Raw genomic sequence first — 6,922 nt, 5'->3', positions numbered from 1 at the left:
CCGGTTCAATTGGAAATGGGAATGAAGAGGAAAATTAGTCACTTGTGAAATTGTGTGCATTTGAAATAAGTGGCATACCCACAAAAACACATTTAAACTTTCTATCATTGGGTGACTATAACATATTATTGGTCATGGACTAACTGTACATGCACAAAACCAAGGTGGATGGTTTTGAACAAGTAATCAAATGCTTGGATGATGTTGGGGAAAGTGAAACATTACAAGGAAAGTGAAAACCAATCTCAATTAGACTAATCATAGAAATGCAGGCTAAACGTAGTTTCCGGAAGAGCTGCAAATTATTTTCTGCAAAAATACAATGATAAGGAAGCTAATGATAATGTTGGGAAAGAAGAAACCAAAATACTAAAAAAATGTCTAGTGTTGTAGGAATATGAGGATTTGTTCTCCGTAGATATACAAGGGTTACATCCTCATAGGGAAGTTTATTCCTCTATTGAATTGGTGGCTGGGCCAACACCAATGTCCAAAACAACATACCAGATGAGTACGCTTGATCTAGTTGAGCTAAAATTGCAACTGGAAGAGACAATTGATAAAGGTTACATATGGATAAGTGTGTCGTTGTGGGGAGCTCCAGTATTATTTGTGAAGAAAAAGGATGGGATGCTTCGACTGTGTTTTGATTATAAACAATTAAACAAAGTAACCATTAATAATCGGTACCTATTGGCATGGATTGATGATGTTATCACTCTGTGATTTCTTAAGGTTGTGAAAGAAACCCAGAGGTAACCATGAAACCACTTTTAAGCTTAGAAGCTAGCCCTTCTAAACTTAGAGAGGGATCTCTCTACTAGATTTAGATTTGTTGTTGTGGGATTTTAGGCTAGTTATTGGGTCCAAAGTTTGGTTTTTGAAATGTTTGGTTGAAACTGCAAGGAAAGGCCATTGGGCAATGGAGTCAAAGTCCTAGGGTTATTAGATACAAAAATATTAGAATAGATTGAAACAACTCAAGGTAGTGTTGTGTTGTACAACAACCCCCCCCATTTCTTAAAATTTTTCTTTTAAAATCATAATATGAAATGGGTCCCTTTTAAACATAGATGTGTGAATAAATTGGTATTAAATTATTATTAGAAAAAACCCTCATCAAAAGGTCCGACTGAAATATGATATCCCTTTTAAATAATGATAAAATAGGTCTTTTAAATAAATCATAAAGCTTTTTATTATTACGATAAAGCGATCGCAAGATCGCATATCGCAATAATAAGAGAAACATAAATAAAGGCCCATTGAATTATTCCGATCCGAAAAGGGAAATCGCTATCGGATATCGGGGAAAGGCAAACCGCATCATTTATAAGGTATACCCCATTCCTCCGATGCGATAAAAGGTATCGCTATCGACAATCAGCTGTGGTAATCAATGCATCAACTATGATACCTTCAAATCCCCCAATGCGATAAGGCGTATCGCCATCGGTGATCGGTGATTTCGCAATAGTGTAAATAAAGTGACCCGAGCCCTATCCCGATTCTGATGCATTAAATCAAGGCGCGTGTTTCTAAGCATATTAAATATTGGCATGCATTATATCACCTTTGGTGATTGAACGATATTTTGGACTATTATTTAAACCCTCTCTTTCATGTCGCCAATCATCAAATGCGAATAGCCGCCAAAAATCTAAGCCACGGTTGAATCAATTATTCACCATATAGACGTTATGATGGATATTTAAAAGCTTCCTTATCATGATTGACAGGTGAAGCGACCAATTAATGAAGCAGTTATGCCAAGATTTTCCACCTATATTCTATCTGCGGCAATTTCACCACGATCTTTGTTTACTCGCTAATAGGTATAACTCTTTCATATTGGCTCATGTTATCTATTTCTCTGTATCACGTTGGTTTCCTTCCTTGTGCAGAATTCCGTCGAAGTATCAAGTTTAAAGCAAATGGGAAAGAAATCTAAGAGATCCGCTGCGGCAGCGGCCCTTGCAGTAACAGTCCAGCCCACCAGTGACCCAGGACCAAGCAAAAAGGGCCTAATTTCGGACACTACATGTCTTGGCCTTGGAAATACAAGCTGGAAAAGCATCTATAATTTGATTGAGGCAGAAGAACCAGAGGAAGTGTTGGAAGAAGCTATTGCAGGCTCAACTAATAAATCAGAAGCCTTGCTGAAAGATTTGGCCGACTCATTTTTACACAGGATAGTAGCTCGGGAGAAAATTCTCCCTTACACTGATGTGGTCAGATGGGTGGTCGAACAAATTCCTGTTTCTAATAGGACCTTTTGCACAGTTGATGGAAGAGTTTTCGGTTCATTTCAGCCTGACGACTTGAGGAAAATGTACCATTTGCCCGAACCTGAAAAGAAATACAACAAAGATTTTCTGAAGAAATTCGCAGAGGAGAATGAGATGAAATCAGCCCCGATTAGACAGTGGAGACAGAATCCTGCAAAGCATAAACATGAATCATCGGGTAAGTACTCCGTGGATTCCTTAGCATCTCCTTACTGTTACGCTGGGGCAATGATGTGTAGGATATGGGGAATGCATGATTCAAAAAAGTTGATATCGAAATGGTTCCTTTAATGGAAGCGACAACTAGTAGTTATGTCATGGATTGGGCCAATATATTGTCTGATAAATTAGCCTCTGCAATTCTTGATTTTAGATTGAATTCATGCAAAATCACCAAGACTATTCCCCCCTTCTATTACAGGGCTTATGTTATGGATATGCTTTGCTTTAATTTCGAATACCCGATACTTGGGTGGAGGTGGATGCCACATGACCCTAAACCAATACACATCTACCATCAGATGTTATGGAAGGCACATTATAAAGACCACTTGTATCAAATCTGTAATGGTTTCATGTTGCCTATCTATTATGCCATTTTTTATAAGCCTGCCCCAAGGATTTCCGAGGAGGCAGAAGTTGACTTGACTGCTGTGGGAAATTGGTTCGGGGAAGATAAATTCACATATATACGGGTGTTTGGTAGTGCCACAAGACCCCATGTCCTCCCATTGTATGTACCTGATAAATTGTTGGCACGAGAATTAGCTTACCAAATCACAACCGCTGGAACGTCCAAAACTCTTAGGACTTCCAAAAAGCAGCTATGGCCCATATTCCCTTTGAGATGCGGTGTTTATACCATACTTGATTGGAAACATGCTGAGAAGGAGGCAGGAAAAATAAATATGCTCAATCTTGCGACCATCCCTAACAGGCAATTCGATCCCCGGAAGGTTGCCTATAATGTGCTTGAATAGGCCAAACTTACTAAGTTTGACCATGAAAAAGATGAATTTGATGATTTATTTTCTTTAGCAGAGTCATTGTCTCAGGTTAAAACATTGGCCAGGATGAAATATAATGATGAAGGACTGGTAGAATTCAATAGGCTTAGAGAACAGAGGTTGCAAAATCTGCCTCTGGACTTGTTAGCTACTACACCAACAACTAAGTCAAGCGAGCCTGGACAGAAAAGTATGGACGAGCCCCTGCTACAAAAAAATTCCTGAAAAGGGAAAAGAGTCAGGAAAATGAAAAGAGCAGGAAACAGAGCAGGAGAAATAAAAGAAGCAGGACAATGAAGTTATTGATTTAGAGACTCAAATTGATACCAAACTCCTCCAAGAGTGGCAACAATTTGACTCTATTATAAACAATCCTGAGATTTCACAAGGATTCGACACACCCCAAGTGACAGTCAGTCAAGAAATGACCACGACTACGGTTCCGATTGAAGGAACCAGCAGCCTACCCAGTAGCAGAGATGCAGAAATAATTCCCAAATATCCATCCGATCAGATTGTTTTACAGATAGAAGACATACCACCATTAGATGTCTTTTACAGTCCTAAACACAGGGTTGTGGTGAAAAGACAGAGGAAAAGGATGAGACTTGATCAATCTTCCCTTTTTCCAGATCAAACAGAGATGGCTAATGTGGTGTGGAAGGAGGAATTGAACCCTTCCTTTTGACCTTACGAAACTCTCCCAGTATGTCGGAGCATATTCGGCAGCCACCATGCATAAAGCCTAGGAAGTGATCAGTCTCCTTAAGGAAAAAGACCAAATGATTGATTCATTACAGTTGCAGGTGTCTGAAGCACAATGGAAAATAGAACAATTGGAACAACAACTATTAACACAGCGGCAGGCAAACAACCAATTAAATGAGCAATTGCTCAAAGAAAAATAGAGGATAGATTCGAGCGCAGTGCAGAAACAGAAGGATTTGTCCGAAGCATTGGCCAGATTAAAGGTGATGAATGAACAAATGAGCAAGACTAAGGATGAGAAAATCGCTCAACTGTCACAAGAAGTAGAAAAGTTCAGGAGCCTTCCTCAAGTAGTAGAGTTCAGAACAGAAGCTCTACGAATCAATAAGGCATTGATTACACAGCTAAAATTGCTACGTCAGAAATTTTCTCTGGCTGAACCTCTTTATGAGATTACTACATCAATAGTTGATAAATCAGTTGAAGCTAGACATGATTTAGAATAGGTCGATGAGACCTTAACCAGTTTTCTTGCTTGGCAAGACTCCCTTGAAGGACAGGCTTCGGATCTGCCCAAAATTATAGAGTCAGACAAAGACATCCTCTTCCTAGAATGGTAGATGCAACTAATGAAGGCAGAAAGAGAAACCTCAAGATGTCGGTTATCTACTAGCAATTTAATTGAATTTGTCAATGACACCCTTTATCTGTCTAATATGATTTCATAGTGTAATCTAGGAAAATTGACATCGGCCAAAGCCTTGGAACAAACATGCAATCAGGAATTGGAAAAGAAAGGAAGACTAATCGCTGGCATCCAAAGTTTAACTTGGGATACCTTTTGGTTTTTCTTAATCAAGCCATACAGTCAGAGGGCTGCACTCAAATGTTTAACTGATGCTATCAATTGCATGATCCCCGAGATCCAAGATGCCACATATTTAGCTCAACTGAATTCTCACCTAAGCCGCCCTCCAGAGTTGCAACCGATGCTGGATATCTGCCAGCTCAAGCCGAAGGGAGATCATCCGAAACAATGAATCGTGCTGCCGACTGAGGACAAGCCGATTTTGAGGAGATATTCATAGCATAGTTGTACCAATTAAATAACACTTTTGTTTTGTAATTAGTTAGCTTAATTAGTATTTATAGGCCCTTTCATTCATTTGAAAAGGGTCCTCAGTTTTTGTATAAACTCAAATTAGGAAGTCACACTATTGTGCTTTTGATCTATTTTTTATAAAGACTAGGCCAGTATTCTAAATTTTGACGAAGAAAGCTTTAATGATATGTGCACTATTTCCTTTCGTGGAAGTGTTTCTAAGCTGGAAAAAGGAATTTGAATGAGATTGATATCAGGAGTGACTCAAATAACATATGGTACTATTATCTATGCTCTTGTGTCATTTTTATGTGAATCGGCATTCGTTTAAATTTTGCTATCATTGAATATATGTATGTATTTTAACAACAATCCTTGTACTTTTCACTATTGAATGTCTAAGGACTGTTATTCTTTCAATCATATCTATGTCTATGATATATATGAAGAATAGTGTAATAATGTTTGCTTGATTGCTTTGTTCAACTATTTGGGCTTAGTAATTATCATATGAATAAACATCTTTGCTTACCAACAAGAGTCATCTATATGCCTGTTTGTGAATGAAGACCATCTAAAGTTACACTAAAAGCATCGATTTCCCGGGATAGGATAGTTGTTTATAATTTTACTTTTAGATTAGATCATTCATCCATTATCATTAGATATCAGAAAATCAATCATTTATCCATCCTATTTACCAATCATTGGGAAACTGGTCCCATTATATCCAGTCGGAGCCACCACACCAAACGGAAAAGGAGCTACCTTTAAGGTCAATTTTACTTTTATATTAGATCATTCATCCATTATCATTAGATATCAGAAAATCAATCATTTATCCATCCTATTTACCAATCATTGGGAAACTGGTCCCATTATATCCAGTCGGAGCCACCACACCAAATGGAAAAGGAGTTGCCTTTAAGGTCTGGACCGGGTGGTTATCCCCGATGTTGATGCAGTGATTTTCGAGGCATCAAAATTTTTGGCGCTAGAAGGAGGCCATGAACTGTGAATGGCGAGTAAACCCAAACCTATAACCCATTTGAGAGTAAATCTCCCTCCACCTCACCTCGTACCTCCCGTTTGCATGCTGGAACTCCAGTATTCAAGCGAGAAGAAGAGGAATCAACTACGATTGCTCAAACCCAACATACTTCAGAACGATTAAGTCCCGAGTCCCCTGAAGTTCAGTCTCTCATCCATAAACTTCAAGGCTTTTCGATATCACCACAGAAATCTGAGGTATCTCAAGGCAGTGAGACTTCGCAATTCAATCTACCTCACCCTCTCACCAGAATTCAGAGTGGAAAGCTTGGTATCGAACCTACTGAGTTGCCTTTACCTAAAAGGAAAAGGGCAAAAAAGAATACTGAAGGATCTGACAGTGAAACTTTCTCATCATCATCTTCCATCTCATCTTCCCCAGTGCGAAGTCAACCATCCACTCCTTCATTACATATTGTTGTTCAACAAGGATCAGGAAATTCAACATCCCAACCTATTCAATCCTCAATATCAACTCCTTCCCAAAAATCTAGAATTTCATCAGCAATATCATCCACTACTGGTGTTTCAATGGCGAATCCATGGAATAGTCCCGGTGCGGTCAACATGCCTGCACCATTACATCCATTGCCTGATTCTCCTAAAAAATGGTTACCCAAGTTTAATCCAGATGCTGGAACACAAGCCGAAGAAGATATTAATAACTTCATGTTATCAGTTAATTTGAAAGGAGTGACAGAGGAAGATGTTGTCGTTAGGATTTTCCTTATACTTTGCAAGGGTTAGTGGGATCTTGGTATTTTTCC

This window comes from Pinus tabuliformis, chromosome 1_1 (genome assembly GCF_031772625.1).
Source record: "Pinus tabuliformis cultivar Carrire ecotype Pingquan chromosome 1_1, CPIR1, whole genome shotgun sequence".
In the NCBI taxonomy this organism is placed as follows: Eukaryota; Viridiplantae; Streptophyta; class Pinopsida; order Pinales; family Pinaceae; genus Pinus; species Pinus tabuliformis.
Note: the sequence above shows the minus strand (reverse complement) of the source record.